The sequence below is a fragment of the Mustela nigripes genome, chromosome 3 (genome assembly GCF_022355385.1).
Source record: "Mustela nigripes isolate SB6536 chromosome 3, MUSNIG.SB6536, whole genome shotgun sequence".
In the NCBI taxonomy this organism is placed as follows: Eukaryota; Metazoa; Chordata; class Mammalia; order Carnivora; family Mustelidae; genus Mustela; species Mustela nigripes.
The window spans coordinates 189,437,049-189,455,645 of NC_081559.1; the positions used below are offsets into that span (position 1 = coordinate 189,437,049).

Sequence of the window (18,597 nt, forward strand, 5' to 3'; positions counted from 1 at the left end):
TTTTAATCTATCCATATCTATCTATCTTTATTTGTATATATTTTATATATATCTGTGTATATTATATATATTTATATGTATTTTATTCATTTATGCATATGTATATATATAAAGTCTTATTTATTAAATACATACTCATTCTGGAATAGCTGGAAGATACAAAAAATTATGTCAGAGAAAAAGTAAAATTAGATTTTAGACTATCTTCTTCTAATTTTCATGATGTGAACATTCTTATGCTAGCTGGAATTGTTGTTACCAGGGTCCCTGGTGTCCAATGAGATAAACACCAAAGGACAGAGCCAAATGATGAAACCAGGTTTTCCTCCCACTTCCCCCGCCCGGAGGGAATCAGTACCTGAGACATTAAAGTTAAATGTCTTCCTGCGTGTCCATCCAGAGAGTCCCTAAACCAGGCAGAGAAAGACTATTATTTGTTCAAAATATTTTCTTGAATTCATCCATGCAGGAAAATTGTATTTCCCACCGATAGAAGGTTTGGCCTGCTGGTTTGCTTTGGCCAATAAAATGTCAGTGGAAGTGGTGTGCACTGACTCTCTTGAATGCTTTAAGATATTTTCCTTTCTCTCTTTTCCTTCTGCTATAAGTTGGGTTTGTCCTGAACAGGGACTGCTTTTTAGCTCTGGAATGAAGAGGCGTGGAGCGAGAGGTACTGCATTCGTGGGCTGACACGAACACGACTTGTAAGCTAGAAATGAATCTTTGCGGTTGTTATCCACCCAAGTTTGGGAGAGAATGTTTGTTCCTACAGCCTAAGTGTAAGCTGACTGATACCCTTCTACTGTGTTGCACAAAACCTGCACGCTCTGGGAAGCTTGTGCAACTCAAGGAGATGTGGTAGTTACGGGGGTATAGGAGTAAGGCATGTTCTTGTGAAAGTGGAAATTAAGGAAGGAACCAAGAAGATGAGAGATGTTATTGACAAGGTGAGCCATTCTTTATGGCCTTTGGTGCACCAGGAACCCTGCTGAATGAGATCACAGGCACTAAGTCATTGGATCTCCTGTCAAGTTCTAGAAGGCAGATGTCCATTATTTGCAACATTTTAGATCAGGACATTAAGGGTATAGAAGTTAGTAATATATACACTCACTAGTCCAGATGGAGTAGAGGTGGGAATCACATCCAGACTTCTCAAACCTGCTCTGAACCTGCTAACTCGGGGCTAACTCATAGGGTGGACCCCTGGCTGTGTTCCCCTCATGGTTGCCCATCCAAAGGTGGGTCCTGGTAGAGACTGTGTGGGAAAGCAGGTGATGGTGGCAAGATCTGTTCGAGCGAGTCGCCCCACTGGTAGATCAGAAAGCACTGGTCTTCCTTCTTTCATTCTAAGGGAAATCCCTCCAAGAAAGGCTTGGTGAGTTAGTCACAGCTGCAAAAGTATAGATCTGCAATTAGAGGTGAGGCTGGAATGTGCAGAAATTTAAATGATATGTCATCATATTCTCAAGATTTTTTTTTCTGAATTTCAAAGGAAAGCAACTGCTATTAATTATAATTAGCTGGAGTGCAGCCGGAGGGAATCCCACTGGATCCAGCTTATGCAAGAGAGACAATTATGGATCCTGGGGTAGCTCCCAGAACCAGGAGACAGGAACTTGGTAGGGCCTCATGGGGTTTGGAAGCCAGAGCCTGCAACCCAGCAGGATTCTTTCTGGCCCCACTCTTGGCTCTGTCCCTCTTTGGGAAACGGTTCTTTCTTCTCTGTTCCAGCCCCATCCACCTGCCTCAGTTCTCAAGCTCCCACACCTTCTGTTTCAGCCACCTGGAGAGAGACAGCTTAGTTTCATTTCCAAAAAGCTGGGGAAGGACTTTGATTGGGTGCATTTTATCCCAGGGTCCGCATCAATCCACTGCAGCCCGTGCTGTGGTCGTGCTACACGGACGTGGAAGCTTGTGTGTTACTGGATTGATTACATGGGAGGTTCCAGGCGAGGTGCTGAGGGGTGGGGCAGGCAATTCTAGAAAGTCTCAGGACACATGCACAAGAGAGAAAATCTAGACAAAACACAAAATTATAATGGAAGCGGAGAACCTGCCTCTCAGAGGCAGCCAGTTGACATCTCTTAGCATATTTCTCTACTACATTTTTTCAAAATTATGAAAATACATTTCTACTACATGGTCGAAGCCAGATCACATATCCTAAGTGAAAGCAAGTTAACAGATACAAATTCTAGGTCTTCAGTGGAAGATAATACAGAAAGACGTTTAAGGTCAAAGTGTATTCAGCATTGATGGATTCATTAGTTTTCCCATTGAAAACCAAACCCAGGGGCGCCTGGGTGGCTCAGTGGGTTAAGCGTCTGCCTTCAGCTCAGGTCATGATCCCAGGGCCCTGGGATGGAGTCAGGCACCCTGTTCAGCTGGGAGTCCCTTCTCCCTCTCCTTCTGCCCCTCCCCGCTGCTTGTTTTCTCTCTCTTTGTCTCTCAAATAAATGAGTAAAATCTTAAAAAAGAAAACCAAACCCAAAGCAAAACACAAAAATTCAGAATGTTGGCTATGAATTTAAAAGTTGCAATGCATATACTTATACCAAAGAATCTTTTTAACACCCTAAACTTAACATACCGCCCCACCCCCGGTTAACTCTTTGTGACCTCTGGAATAAAACCCAAATCCTGACACAGCAAATGAGGTCTTCTGACAGCTGGCGCCTGTCCTTTTGCCCTGCCTCTCCCCTGAAACTCGAGGTGGGTTCTTTGTTGGTTCATTTATTTACTCACTCATTCATTACACATTTACTAAGACAGTCACTGGAGGTACAGAAATGAGTAAGACACCTTCTTTTGGCTCAGGGAGCTTGCAGCATAGCAGCAGGAGAGAATGAGTAATTAAGAAATATCTACAGGTCGGTGAATGCCAGGTAAAGGGAAGCCCCGTGGGCCTGTGACCCAACCTTTACAACCTTGTGGATTTCTGTAGGGCAAAAGTGGGGAAGGCCAGTAGTAATTTGATCTGGATCACAGAACCAAGAGCTGCTCAACCCCAGCCTCTTCCAATTCCAATTTTTCTAGCAAATCAGCTCCTAAAACTTTACACCACCTCGCCTGGGAATCTGGGCTTTTCATTGCTGTCCATCGCTTTAGACTCCTCCAGCTCCAGAGGAGACAGTGGTGTGGGAGATGGGGCAGAGCCTCTGCCTCGTGGCCCCTTCCTCCCCTGCCTTCCTGCACCTGTTCCAGCTCACACTGCTCCTGGAGCTGACCCCCTCCTCCCCCATTTCCTCCAGCCCCTCCACTCCTTGCTCACTGCCCACCAGCGTCACTAGCTTTAATGACACAGACCTGGCTGCCAGTCGGTCTGGGCCATTATGCAATTGTCAAATTGACATTTCACTTTTCCAGTTGTTGAGTTACCTTCTGCGTGTGTAATTACAAAAAGGATCTTTTTGCTTTTGGGTCCGCTGCTTATTTAATAATGGAGCCACAGTAGGAAAATGTGTCTAGTCAGTGAAATTAATTACAAGGAACGCTTAATGTCTCTGCGGAGGTGTCTGCACCCAGGTCACGCCGACTGTGGCCAAGCAAAGAGGCTCCTAATCCTCCTAAGGACAGGGGGCGGGGTGATCGTGTCGGGAGTGAGGCCGGTCCCTGGAATCTGGCATCAGATGGGAGTGTAGTGTGTATATGTGTCTGCATATGTGTGTGTGTATGTGTTTGCACGCCCATCTGGGTGTGTGCTCATCTGTGTGTCCATGCAGGTATGTGTGGATACGTTGCCTGAATGCTTATGGGCTTCAGGACATGGACATGTTTGCAGGCAGGTGATGGTGCATCGCAGATGTTTTAGGGAGGGAAGAATTCGTTCATTCTTCCCTCTATTCACCAACAGCAAAGCATATTGGATTCTGACTCTGTGCCAGGTTCTGAGCTGGTACTGGGGATCTGACAGTAAGTAAGGTGGAGATTTCCACCTTCAAGCAATGCACATGGTCGGGAGCAGGATTTCTCAACCTTGACCCAGTTGACATTGTGGGCCAGTTAATTCTTTGTCGGAGGACGGGGATGTTTTGAACAGGTTTAGCCTGGCCTCACCCAGTAGATGCTGGTAACAACCCCCCACTCCCAGCTTTGACAATCGAACATGTCCCCCGACCAACGTGAAATGTTACCTAGGAGGCACAACTCACTCCCGGCTGAGCAGCACTGGTCTAAATACGGCTGAAGCAGGTGCTTTTGCCAGGGTAAAGGGAGTACTTGATTCGAGATTGACACCGCTGCTTTGGAGCAGAGGCCAGCATGACATGTTCTGTTCTTGTCTGGGAGGGGTTGAGGAAGCATGAGGAGGAGGACAGGGAGGTCATATCCCCGTGACGTTGACCAGTTGGCAGGCCGTGCTCAGCATGCGGGCTCTCCCCTAGAAGGCAGCACTGGATGGCTCAGAGTGCGCAGAGCTTAGGTGCAAACCCAGCTCCCGGCTGCGCGCTACTTGGCGCAAGGTGCAGAGAGCACTTCCTGAGTGACTCAGAGAACCAGTGTCCCCCCTCGGGGGGAGCCTGGGGCGGGGGTACAGAGCCCAGGGAGAGAAGATCAACATCCCTGGGGTCCTGGGGGAGGGAAAGAAGGATGAAGGTGGGGGAGGGGAGCAAACCCTGGAGGTCCTGAAAGGGATTCTGATGTGGGTGACTTCACGGGGAGGGGAGGGCTGCTTGCAGCCACCATCTGGACAGCAGTTTCAGACAGTGGACTCTCCAGGCACACCCTCCTGTTTATTACAGAAAAGAGAAAAGCACACGGCTCATAGTAGGCGGCCACGAGATCAAGGCGGCTGTGCGTCTTCCAGCCCTCCCAGTCCTGCCTGCGTCCGGTGGCGGCTGTCCACGTCCGCTGCGAACCATGAGGTAAACTTGCCTAATGACAGACGACTGGAGAGTGGCCATACGCACCTTCCATTTCATTTCAGGCTCTCTTTCTGCCTCCCAGCCTGTCTCCACCATTAAGGGCTGCTATAGCCCTTCCCTTTTGCTTCGGTGACTCCTATTTTCTGCATACACAGGCGATGACATCACACCAGGAAAGTCTCCCCTCAGGCGTGTGAGCGACAAGGTCACCAACCGGGACCAGAAGTCAGGGGTCACCCTTCAGTCCTGGGAGCGGGGGAAGGATGGGTTCTCAAAGGGTGGGTTCTCTCCGGCAAAAAGGACTGGACTTCGTTTTTGTTTTCATTTTTACAACCCAAAGATGCCTGAGATTCCAAAAAGAAGTTGGGCCGAGCATCACTCACCGTGCCCTCACGGAGAACGGGCTCCTATCTAATCGAAATAACACTTTGGTTTTACATCTGGTAGGTGGATAGGGTGGGCGAGAGAGGATTTCTCAAGGAGACCCTCGGCTTGGCTTTCCATTTCTTTTTTTTTTTTCCCTTTCTTTTTTTTTTTTAAGAGAGAGAGAGAGAGAGGTAGAGGGAAGCAGGCTCCCTGCAGAGCAGAGAGCCCGATGTGGGACTCGATCCCAGGACCCTGAGACCATGACCCGAGCCAAAGGCAGCGGCTTTAACCCACTGAGCCACCCAGGCGCCCGACATTTCCATTTCTTCAAGTCCCTGTGCCTCTGTGGGGTCCCATGGGCATGGTGGTGGGCCATCCATCCTCCGTCGGGGGCAACAGCCCCTTTAGGGCTGCTGAGAGCCCAACAGGTCACTTGGCCCAGAACAAGGACAGGGAGACCCCGCAGGCCTGTGATAGCTGGTCTGTGCACGGTGACAGACCAGCCTGTACCACAGGGCTTCCTGTCTGCGCTGCCCAGGGACCAGCGCCAGAGGCAGGCATTCACTGGGCGCTTGGATAACGCCACCATAAGTGAAACACGCTCATCTAATCTAACCCACGCCACTAACTCTCCTTGTGATCTTGGGAGCACCCCACTGCTGCCCTCTGTAAAGTGGGGACTTAGTATAGACCTTGGAGCATTTTGAAGATTCAGACTTGAAAGGGACTCACAGATGAGAGAAGAAGATGTTAGGAAGCTGCCTCTCGGTTACTATTTCTCGAATATTCCGAACGTGAATGTGGAGGCTCAGAGTGCTGCATCCCCCACGGGCTTTGTTCAATTCTCTTAGTTAGCTATGCTGCCCGAACATACATTATCCCCCTGGGGCTCAGGAAAGCTATTTGCATCTTGAGTGAAAAAAGAAAACGCAGCTTGTAAATATTTTAATTTTCCCCAAACTGGCCTTTGTGCCCATAAATGTTGCTGAGAATGTCCTAGGGTGTCACGGCTTGGAGACAGTGTTTGGAGAGAGGGCAAGCTTGTGGAGCCGAAGTTTATCCTCTTTAAGTCAGATGTTTGCCGACCTCTGGTTCTCCATTCCTGGGTCTCCGTCTCTCGGGGTCATTCCCAGGGACCGGGCCCCTCCCATTCTACCCACCTGGGCAGAAGTCATGCACAGGCTGTGGGATGAACCCTCTGGGTTCCGATTTGGAATCTTAGGACTGGCCGCTCTCATTGTCAATGAGAGTCCTACCTGGCCCTTGACAGGTCTGCCTTTATGCATTTATCTTTTCAGTCCATGAATATTTATGAGGTGCCGATTCCATACTGGGTACTGTAGGGGGGGCATGTTAGTGAGCAAAACAGGTGAAAAATGAATGTCTGCGCAAGGAGAGCAAAGACTGGTGACAAGCCATCCTGGAAAGCCCTTCCTTCTTCACCATTTCTTTGTAGCCGTAGCCACGTACCCTCTCCTGGGCAAACGCAGCTTCCTTCCTTCTAGCCTGCCCCTAGCCCCAGCGCAGAGCTCCTTCTGGACCACTGATCTGACCCCGCCAGGCCTTGTTGCCATATTCCAAGAGCTCCTCCTGGAGGATGGTTCAAAGTCTGCATTCTTGGCATGCCAGTCAAGGCCCTCCATTATTGGGTTTCTGGGTCTGTCCTGCTGTTTCTCAGTCCTGGCTCCTTCCTCTATATTCCCGTGACACTTCCTATGTGTCTCTGTTCCTGGGTTCCTCTTCCTGTAGCAGCTGCCAACCTCCGACCTCGAGGACGGATACCAGTACCTTGGCTGACTCCAGGAGGCAGATATCTACTCCCCAGCTGCGGGGCTGTGGGTTTGTTGGGGTCCTGGTACGACATCATGGACTGGGTTTTGCTGGTGAGAAATACCTAATACAGGGGGTCAGGAGGCAGCATGACCTAGTACGTTGACCAGATTCCATTGCTGACTAGTTCTGGGGTGTCTGTGGATAAGCCAATTCAACTCCTTCGTCTGGGAGGAGGGGCTAATGACCCCCACCCGGAATGAACCTCAAGGACACCAAATTGAGTGACTTTCCCAGTGGGTCGGCAAAAGGGCTCATTTCTTCATCACTGCGATGGAAAACAGTATGGTTTTGAGGATGAATACAGCTAATGTGTAGTCTTCGGCTTATAGAAGGTATTCTATAAACAAGAATTAATATTGCATAATTTTGCATGCTGTCCTCAATGGCATTTTGCATTCTGCAAGATTTGTCTGAGCCTACACAAACCACCGGATCCTTTAGGAAAATCCTTAGCACTTCTCCACTCCCCACCAACTCCCCTGCCAAGATTTTTAAATTTATTTATTTGTCACAGAGAGAGAGAGAGAGAGGGAGAGAGAGGGAGCATGCGCACACAAGCTGGGAGAGCAACAGGCAGGGAGAAGCAGGCTAAATGATAGGCAAGCAGCCCGACTCAGGACTCGATCCCAGAACCCCAGGACCACGACCTGAGCTGAAGGCAGAGGTCCAGCTGACTGAGACACCCAGGTGTTGCTGTCCTTAGCACTTCTTTTGGGATCTCCTAGTGTGTCCAACACTCATAAGAGCCACCCTGATTGTGTCTGAAATAAGAAGACATGTCTTGTTACTCATTTACTGCAAGTCAGCCCTCGTCTGAGCTAGGACTGGTTCTGTGTGTGTGTGTGTGTGTCTTCTTACATTCTGGAAACCTCTGGTGGAGGGACAGATTTCTTTCCCTGGCTGCCTCTAGCCCACCACGGGGACCCCTGAAATTGACCCCATCCAAGTTCATTAAGTCAGCATATTCATTCCCAAGTTCCATTTAGATTTGAACTCAGCCAGGACTCACAGACCCCTCCAGGGCCCCAGGCTCTCTGAGGCTTATGCCTTGTGGGCTTAGTGGTCCCATCACCCACAGGTCCGAGGTTCTTTGTCCTCATCAGACGGAGGAGGAAATGGAGCGGAGCATAAATGTTCCGCTTAGAGCAGGCCTTGCTCTTCCAGAGAGGAGGCGGGGCAGACGGGAGCATCAGGGAAGGAGTAGTAGGGCCCCTGCCCCTTGGTCGGCAACCCAGGAGCACCCAGAAGGCTGGATTCGCAGCCAAACTGAGCGTATTTTCTGGGTGGGAATGACTCGGGTCTCTTCATTTCTGTAACCGAAAAAAATGCATTGGTTTTCTCACGGTGGTGATCACGGTTTTCATTTTTTCTTTGAAAAGGCTTCTGGAGCAATAGCCACTTGAGGAGATTTATTGCTAAAATGAAAACTCCAAGAAGGTGAAATTAGAAACTATCTGTTGGGTTTAGATGTCATTTCTCGCCAGGGAGCGGGTCTGCTGCTGGGTCTTATGGGTGGAGAAAAGGAAGGGGCTGAGGGGGGCACCCCAGCTCTGATGAGCACAGGTATTGGCAGAATCGTGGGGCCTTTCCCGGGCCCCCTGCACACACACAGGTGAGAAGTTACACATTTTTTCCTACCCCTATCCTCAGGCTTTTGTCCTGAAAGAGAATGGAAGGCTCAAACAAAGCCAGCAGGTGTCTTGAAATAGATATGCTATATAATCCTGAAAAGAGAGATAGTGGTTGGCCTTCAGGAGAAAGGGAGAGGCATGAGCAGAGAGAAGCTTCTGGAAAGTGGGTGGGGGGGGTTGGTGAGTAGGAAACAAGGATGAGTGATGGGGTCTGGGAGTAAAAGTCTTGGGGGCAGGGGCGGGGTTCTCCGAGGGAGTGCTTTCCCCTCCTGCCCAGAGGCGTGGCCTCAGAAATGTCACTTGCCGTGCCTCGGTTGACTCACCTGTCCAAAGGGGAAGCCATAATAACACTGACTCACCAAGTTATTATGAGGGCTCACGAAGAGGGTGTTTCAAAAACATAACCTGTTAGAACAATGAATGCCTGGCTTATGAAGTGTTCAAAAAACATTAACTGTTGTTTAAGTGAACCGTATATCTAAGTAAGGTTGATGAGAGTCACGAGTGCTTCAGTCCAGAATGGCTTGTCATTTGCAGATCGTCCCAAGATGACTATTTAAAGAATGTTTACTGCGTATGTCAAATTCTGGGAGCTCCTAGGAGAATGATAGGAGGGAAGACTTGTATCTGTTTGAAAGGTAGACGGATATAGTGTTATATTTTTAAAAAGTACTCTGAACTCCCCAAAATAGGGATCAAATCATGCCTTTTAGTAAAGGAGTGCCATTTAAATATAGCCAGGAGCGACCTTTGCCAGCTTTTAATCCAACCTCTGTCTTGTTTTCTGGTTACAGTTGAGGAAAGAGCCCCAGAGAGGCAAAGTGGCCATGTGGACACCAAGCCAGTGGGTGGCCGGCCCAGGACCAGGCCCTTGGCTCTCTCCCCTCTTAGAGTTTGGTAAATGGGGGATCTTTTCTGCCCCCTAATTACAAACATCAGGGAGACAAAAGGGAAGTGCCGGCTGGAAACCACACGGAAATCTATTCTCTTGATGTCTGTGTGGCTTGATATATAAAATAAATTAACCAAATGAAAATGAATTTAAAACACACACACACACACACACACACACACACATATAAGTAAGCTATTACTAAGTATATGAAAGTGCCCACACATAACACATACGAATGTGATAAGAAAGACTAAATTGTAAGTAACCAAAAGGTTAACGGTACTTATTATTCCTGAAAATAGCAAAAAAAATCAATCATACAATTAATATCCATTTAGCCACGACTGTTTCCTGGGCAGAGTTGGGAGCTTCCTTATGGGGTCCTGGAAGAGGTGTACTGAAGTGTGTTTTGCAGGAAATTGCATTCTTTGCCAGCCTTTTTCAGCTCTCTGCCCTCTGGTAAGGCTGCAATCCTAACTTCTCTAGTGCCGTCCTGTGACTGCCCTGGGTCAAGGTCACATGAGCAGAGGTGATGGTGCTTCTGTGCCAGGGAAGTCACATGCCATGTTTCCTTCCCACTGCCAATCAGTGGCCACAAGGGACAGGGGCTATCCCCTGCACTGGTGCTGGCATAAAGACAGTATGGAGCAGAACCCCAGGCCCACCCTCGAGGGACATCCTGCGTAAGAGAGAAGCAAAACTTGGGAGTTTTGAACTACCTAGACCGTGCATTGTTACACATCATGGCCGTGTCTGTTCTGACTCAGACACGGGCACTAGCCTTCTATTTTGTGTGTCTGGCCCTTGACCACATCTGTATCGACCTTGATGATGTTTCTCTCCTTCTCTCCCTCCCTGGGAACAATCCCAGGAGGGTTTGTCACCAAGGGTTTGTCACTTAAGGCTCATGGGCTTAAGGTGCCTCCTGCACATGTTCTCCCTGTCCCCATCCTAGAAGCTGAGGGGAAGCAGACGCAAAGCCTCGGTGTGCTTCGTGTCACTTCCTCACCAAGGTCATTGCAAATATCTCTACTCTGATCCTGCCAGCCCTGTCCTCAATCTCATTGTTCTTGTTGTCTGTTCTATAGGTACTGTAAGCATTTTCAAGTGTATTCTTCCCCATGCCCTTGACCTCAAGCACTGTTGAAAACAGAGAGGTAAAGGCATGCATATTGTAATTTCCCGCATGGGAGATAGAGTTTGTGAAGGGATTTCTGAGGTTTCTTAACTTTGCAGGAACCTGAATTTTCCAGGGATGTGTTGTGTTTCCATAGTCAAGTATATTGATGCATCTTCTTCATGGTCAAGGTTGCTCTATTTGAATCTGGGACACAGAGAGTTAGCACCGGCTGCTCAGGAAGGGTTGGGCCAACTGGGAACCATTAATGAGACAGCCCCCTTGGTTCCAGAGATGGTGTCCTGGTTAGGATGGCCCCCAAAGCAGAAGGACTGGGAGGAGGACTTATATTTATGTGATTCATTTGGACGATGATCACAAGGAGCCCTCAAGGAGTGAAGATCCAGAGGGAGACAGGTCAGAAGGAAAAGCTGCCCTGAGCTATGTCAGGACGTTGCTGCTATGGGCAAAGGGTCCCCTGCACCTCCTGGACCTTTGGAGAGGCAGACAACTGCTACTCCAAACTGTCTGCAGGGAGGGCAGGAGGCTCTTGGCTCCCACGTCTCCCCTTCCTTGAAGGTGCCCATCAGGGCTACTCACAAGCCTTGTGTACCCGCTAGGGAAGTGTCCCTGTAGGAGGGGTGCGCCTACAGTTCGGGACTCCCTTTGTAGCTCAAGGCCAGATTCTGCCACACGGAGTGAACTCTAGGCGAGGCTGGAATCGAGTGTCAGGGTGAAGCTGCATCTGCTGCGAGCTCTGCCCTGATTTGCCACAAAACATAAATGCCCGGGGTGCCTGGATGGCTCCCGGTGTTAAGTGTCTGCCCCCTGCTCAGGTCCTGATCCCAGGGTCCTGGGATCGAGACCCACATCAGGCTCCCTGCTCAGCGAGGAGCCTGCTTCTCCCTCTTCCTCTACCCCTCTCCACCTCCAGTAGTATTCTCACTAGCTCTGTTCTCTTCCCCCGCCTCAAATAAATAAATAAATAATCATAAAACAAACAAACAAACAAACTTACCTGCACAGTATTTTGATACAGCACCATCTTCCTGGAAAGGGGGGCTAGCTGTCAGCGCCTCACTGGTGTGGCTGGATGTGGGAGAAGCTGGGGTAGTGCTGGCTCTAGAAGGTGGTCCCTCACCAGATAAATCTCAGCTGCTCTCCACGGCTGCTCCCTCCACGCCCGAGGTATGGGGGTACACGACAAACACGCGGCAGACGTCTTGGGCACTATTTTCCTGGCATTTCTCTACCTCTTACCTGCAGCCCCCTGAGACCAAAGCCAGCTTCTGTACCCCCCGCACCCCAGGTGGGGGCCTGCTGCTCTGGTGCAGAAGTCACCCGTTGCCGGAAATGTGCTCTCCTTCCCAGGGAAGCGCTGGAGCCGCCCGGAGAGGGAGGATCCGAATGGCCGCGGCAGGGCCTCTGATGTGCTCGTGGTTCTTCCTGCAGTCTGCCGTCTGTAGGAGAGAAATGGATTTTTAAAATAAACAGGCTTTGTGTAAAATGTGTACAGAAGAGCTGTCAGAGCTCCTTGTCTGCAGAGATGCTGAGGCTCAGGACCAGGGTTCCCCTGCACCACCTGCAGGGGCCCTGCCAAGCCCCTCTCAAACTCTCTGAGTTCCTCTGCCTGGAGGAGGACATGACTCTGGGCGACCATTCTCCTTGAGAAGCATTGAATGAGGCTTTTCTGGGCAGGGGAAGGCCGTGGGTGCTTTTCTGCCCTTGGACAAGGGCAGCGATGACATCCCGTGAACATTTGGACGTGTGCGCTTGTGATACAAAGGGCGACAGTGCCCGGACCCGCGGGGGTCTTGGTTGATCACAACTGCAACGGGCTCGTCAGGGTGATCGCACTGTTCGCGAAAGTGGACTAGACGGAGCTCTAAGTTAACCCATGTAATTTAGTTTTCTGTGTCCACTCCTTGAAGCCTTAGAACCCACTTATGTAATTGCATCCAATGCAGGTATTGCTGTTAAGGTATTTTGCAGGTGACATTAACATCTCTAGTAGGCTGACTTTAAGTAAAAGACATTATTCTTAATAGTGTGGGTGGGCCTCAACCAATCAGTTGATGGCTTGAAGAGCAAAAACAGGTTTCCCAAAGCAAAAAATATGCCTCACGACTACAGGCAACTCACCCCTTGTCTGGTTTCCAGCCTGGTGACCTGTCCTATAGATCTCAGACTTGCTAGCCTCTGCAGCAGTGAGCCATTTCCCATATAAAATCATAATATCTATATATGTATATACATATATGTATATGTCTACTTATATCTTAATAGATGATATTTGTATCATCTATTGCTTCTCTTTCTGTGGAGAACTTTGATACAATAATCCCCGCTCTTGTATATTCTCCTCCCTTGAATTTGGGTGGTGTCTGGGTCATGATGATACATCTTTCCTAGGATTATGGCTAAAGGCTTTTGCCGACATAATTAGGGTTCCAGATTAGTTGACTTTAACATCCAGAGATTACTGGGTGGGCCTGACTTAATCCCACAAGCTCTTTAGCTCTTGGTTTGAAGGTCAGACACGGGCAGTCCAAGATTTGAGAAGGATTTGATGTACCATCATGGGCTTAAGGAAGGAAGGGGGCCCCATGGGGGAAAGTGGGTGGCCTCTTGGAGTTGAGAATGACCTTTGGCTGACAGATGGCAAGAGAGGGGGTCCTTAGTCCGCAACTAAGAGGTACTGGGTTCTGCCTTCAAGATGGAATTTAGAAGAAGACTTTTCCCCAGAACCCTTAGATTAGCATTTGGTCTGACAAATGCTTTCTTCTTAGCCTTGGGATGCCCTGAGCAGAGAACCCAGACACTCTGGGCCCAACTTGTGACTGGCAGAACCATGGGCTCATACATGGGCATTGGTCTAAGCTCCAAGGTTGTGGTTCTGTGTCACATGGCAACAGAAGGCTAAGCTAATACCAAAGCGGACACATCTTGGGTTATATTGGGAGAAGCAGACTTCTGATCTAGAGTGATGAGAGTAATCTGGGAGCTTTGTTTCAGCTCTGGGGGCCAGGCTTTTGGAAGGTCATGGCCAGATTAGAGAGTGAAGGGGCATGTTCTAGGAGGGATGGCTGGGGGACAGTGACCGCTAATGGTTGAGCAGGGTGTACTGGGGCATGCTCACTGGCTCACAATATCTATAGAACGGTGACGTGCAGAACCCCTTCCAGCTTGGGTGCCTGAGCAAACAGCAGCCAGGAGGAACATATCTATGGGCCTGAGAATAATGCAGCAAGTTCCTTCACATCTGACCCAAAGGCAACACTTGACTATGCAAGACTGTAACCCTTATAAAGTGCCCCACATACTTCTGTAAGCTTCCTGGGATCTGACAAATGATTCTGTTGTCCATATGTTGCCAATGTCCTTGGATTCTGGACTCTCTGTCCAACAGGCACTGCTACCTTTTCTGAGGTCCTGGCATCCCCCCTGTGCCGAGTGGACAAAGGCATGGGCAGGTCTTCATGCCCCCCTCCAATCGCCCCTCTCCTCACATCCTTCCCTCTCCCCCTCCTTCTTTTACAGGTCGGCAGCACTGAAGCACGTTATCCTCTGACTATACAACCTTTTACAATTTGTATCTGCTTAAGCAATTTAACTCAAATCAGTCGGTGCACTGAACCCCGGGCTGCCATTGTTGAGCCTCACACGTGTCAGGCATGTGCTAAGCACATGACACCCATTGTTTGAGCAACCCACCGTGTGCCTTTGAAGTGGGTATTATCACTTACAGATGAGCAAATGAGTCATGTGCGATTCAGTATGTACAAGGCACAGTGGAGAAAGAGAAGAAAAGATTTAATGCACGGTTGATTGCTCTCAAAGACACATAACCCAATGAGAGTTAAAAAAAAAAATCACAAAGTGGTAAGGCAGACTCTAAGGACAGGGATATATATGCCTTGAGTGCATTTCCTGTTGTTCCCTCCACATCCTACCTCCTCTCTCGTTTCTCCTAACGGTCATCGTGGGTCTTGCAACTTTGTGCGCCAGCCCTCCAGGAAACTTCCAGCATCTACCCTGCACCAGATACTTTGGGGAACACAATTGGCTTTCTATCCAGTTTTATTTAATCCCCGTAAGACTTCTGGAAAGAGGGGGCATACATAGATTACTAAGTGATTAAAACAATCATCCTGACGTCCAGTGGCCAAGCAGGACACCCAACTCGTAAGAGGCATTCTAGTGGAGAGGGATAGGCTGGGCTGGAGGACAGAAGTCCGTGCCTGTCACTTCTCAAGGTGAAAGCTTGACAGGTCATTTCACGTTTATAAAAGGGACCTGGTACTATTTTCCCCACAGGCTGGCCAGAGGATTAGGGACATGGTACTGACATGTGGTTAGTTTTCAGTTAACATGAGTGCCCCATAACAAGCATCTCATTAACAGTGTTCATTGAGTCTTGCTCTCTGGAAAATCTCAGTGAACCAAAGATGAGGGTAAGTTGAGGAAATCATGGTCACAGGTTAACATTTCCTCTCTTTCCAACAAACACCCTATTGAGGGTGAACTGACTCTGGGCGGTGCAGAAGGAGAAAGCAGCCTCCATCCCTGTCTGGTGGGTCTCTTTTCCACATCAGACAGACAGACTAAATTAGCAATTAGCATCGGACACCTCTGCGCTGCTGAGGATGGCTTTCAATTAGCAGGCAGCTGCTACACTCCCATTAGTTAATGTCACCATTCCTGCATTTCTTCTGAATGATAATTGCAGTATGTACCAATGCATATTTTTAACTGTTCCCTTTAAAAAAAAAATGGAAAGAATGTCATTCTCTTTCTATAAAAGCTCAGCTGCTGTATTGTTGCCCCTATAAAGAAAAAAAAAAAAAGGAAAAAACAACCTGGGACAATTCTACCCTAGCAAGTGGCTGCAGGAAACCCCAGGGCTCTCAGTCTGACAAGAGAGTGCTGTGCGTGTTTGGAACCGATTTTAGCAGCATGCAGTGTGTGTGTGTGTGTGGAGGGGGATGTTTATGAGGGCGCAGACATTCCAGGAATACCAGCTCTAAATCGTTTACGGCGAAGTGTTTCCCAAATATTATTCTGCACCCCTCTCCTTGCGGGGATCATAAGCTGTTATTAGGGAATGTCCACAAAATAGGGAGCATGGGCTTAGGAAACCTGTTTATTTTTGTTTTCATTTTATTTTAAGCTTTTTATTTCGGGATATTTTGGATTTACAAAAAACATTGTGAAGACACTGCAGCACATTCCTTTGTGCTCTGGCATACACCTATGGTACGTGGAACTGAGGGAGATAAACTATAGAGCCATTACCAGATCTAAGAAATTGATTTTTTTTAAAATTTTTTTTTAAGATTTTTATTTTTATTTATTTGACAGAGAGAGATCACAAGTAGGCAGAGAGGCAGGCAGAGAGAGAGGAAGGAAGCCAGCTCCCTGCTGAGCAGAGAGCCCGATGTGGGACTCGATCCCAGGACCCTGAGATCATGACCTGAGCCGAAGGCAGCGGCTTAACCCACTGAGCCACCCAGGCGCCCCTAAGAAATTGATATTGATGCCATGCTCTTAACTGACAGACATCATTTGGAGGTCAGCCATTTTTCCGCTCACGCCCTTCTTCTGCTCTCTGATGCAGTGCAGAAGCCCACATTGTGTTTAGTTGTCTTGGCTCTTTGGGCTCTTCTGATCTGAGGCGAGTTCCTGAGCTTTTTCTTCCATGTTCTGGACCATTTTGAAGGATACCAGGCAGGCATTTTGTAGAATGTCCCTCCACTTAATTCCATCTGATTAGAGTGTAGATTTATTGTAGATTTTTGAAAAGCTATCGCAGAGGTGAAGTGTCCTTCAGGCTTCATGGTGTCAGAGGAGCAGGATATCAATGTAAGTTGAAGGGAACTTCAACTTCCCAGTGAAGGGAACTGGTCAAAACGGCCAGGGTTCTCCGGCACAGAGACATAACTCTCCCTCCCCACTCCCCGTCTTACTCTTTGGAAACAAATCACTAAATAAAGCCCCAAATCAAGAGGAGAGGAATTTAGTCTCACTTCCCAGCAGGAGGATGTGATCCATTATTTGGAATCCTTCTGGAACAAAGATTTGGGTAGTGTGGCTTTAAGGGCAGATCTGTCTCTGTGTGATTTTTCGTTCCCTAACTCAAGCCCTCTCTGCACTCAAGCCCTCTCGGCCTCAGGTTTTCCTTCCACGAAATGAGAGGCTGCACAAAACCTGTTAAGGGGTTTGGTGAGCTCCAGCTCCACCACTAGCTACCAATAATGGTCTTTCAGAAGTTTCCTCAGCTCTGTCACCTTCAGCTGGCCCGTCTACAAAATGGAGTGTTTGGGATATTGAGAGAGCAGCCGGGAGGCGTTTAGCACAGAGCGTGTGTACGGGGACACGGAATAAATTCCAGCCATCATTTTGAGCAAACGGTGGCTCCATAATAGGCTAGTCCAATTTGCTCAATAATAGTATCAAAAGGGTTCACAGAATTATTTCCCCGCTACGTGCTTGAAAAATTGTCTCCCGTCCTTTCGAGCTCTGTTGCAACAGGAGACTGATAATAAGAGCGTGAGTGCATTGCCCACACCCAGCCTCGCCATTTGGTTGTGCACGGCTGCAGTTGTGGTGAAGAAAATAGAGCCCACGTTGAATGTCAGGTGGCTAAAGCTCTGAATCGGCTCTCCCCCTAGGCAGTGCTCCTCTGGGCACCTGGGTGGCTCAGTGGGTTGAAGCCTCTGCCTTCAGCTCAGGTCATGATCTCAGGGTCCTGGGATCGAGCCCCACATTGGGCTCTCTGCTCAGCAGGGAGCCTGCTTCTTCCACCCCACCTGCCTCTCTGCCTACTTGTGATCTCTGTCTCTGTCAAATAGATAAATAGTGCTCCTTTGTCTGTCTATGCCTAGTTTCCGTATCTGTTAAAATAAGCCTGACCATTGCAGCCCCTAGCTCAGGGATCACCGTCTGGCCAGCGTTCAACTCTTGAGCTATGTAGCTAGACTTACGCATCATAAATTGCTCGCTGCAAAGGAAGAGATGGGCATCCAACCCTCAACTCTGAAGAAGCATGAAGTACCGTGACATCCAAAGTGGGTAGCGGAGATCATAGGAGTAGCTTGGTTTCAGGTAATAGAAACAGTGTCCATACTAAGAGACAGTGAAGGTTCTGGAGGGTGATTAACATTTCCCTGTAAAAATTAAATAAATGTACGAATAGAAAGACGGAAGAGCTCATTAGGAAGGCATATATCTGTCGTTTGGTATTGGTGAAGTGGTGATAAAACTGGTATACTCTTTTTAAAGTATTTTAATTCCAGTGTAGTGAACATACAGCATTTAATCAGTTTCAGGTGTACAGTCTAGTGGTTCAGCACCTGCAGACATCCATCCCACACGTGCTCATCACAATAATCACGCTGCTTCATCCCCATCACCTCTTTCCCCCATCCCCCACCCACCTCCCCTCCGGTGACCATCAGTTTGTTCTCTCCAGTGAAGAGTCTGTTTTGTGGTTGGTCTTTCTTTTTTTTAATCCCCCTTTGTTCACTGTTTTGTTTCTTGCATTCGACCTATGAGTGAAATCATACTGTATTTGTCTTTCCCTGACTGACTTACTTCATACAGCGTTATACTCTCTAGAGTCATCCATGTTCTTGCAGATGGAAAGATTTTATTCTCTCTTTGTGGCCTAATAATATTCCATTGTGTAGCTATATGCCACACCTTCTTTATCTGTTCTTCTACTGATGGACATTTGGGTCACTTCCACGGTCTAGCTACTGTAGATAATGCTGCAGTAAACATAGGGATACATATCCCTTCAAATTAATATTTTCATATTTTGGGGGGGTTAATACCCCGTAGTGCCGTTACTAGATCGTAGGGTACTTCTAGCTTTAATTTTGGGGGGAC

At 48.4% G+C, this 18,597-nt stretch overlaps 1 long non-coding RNA gene across 5 annotated transcripts in view; it reads left to right on the plus strand.

Annotated features, from left to right (window-relative positions):
* Positions 1-2,804: 2,804 nt before the first annotated feature.
* LOC132013287 (uncharacterized) overlaps positions 2,805-18,597 on the plus strand; it is a 55,457-nt gene continuing 39,664 nt past the window's right edge. For 2 of the 5 annotated variants that reach the window (XR_009402969.1, XR_009402967.1), the window contains exons 1-2: positions 2,805-2,888; positions 4,743-4,865. This is a non-coding gene — a long non-coding RNA (uncharacterized LOC132013287). Of the gene's footprint in view, positions 2,889-4,389; positions 4,464-4,742; positions 4,866-11,973; positions 12,226-18,597 lie in introns of those variants that run through there. The other 3 variants (XR_009402966.1, XR_009402971.1, XR_009402968.1) reach the window with 3 other exon arrangements.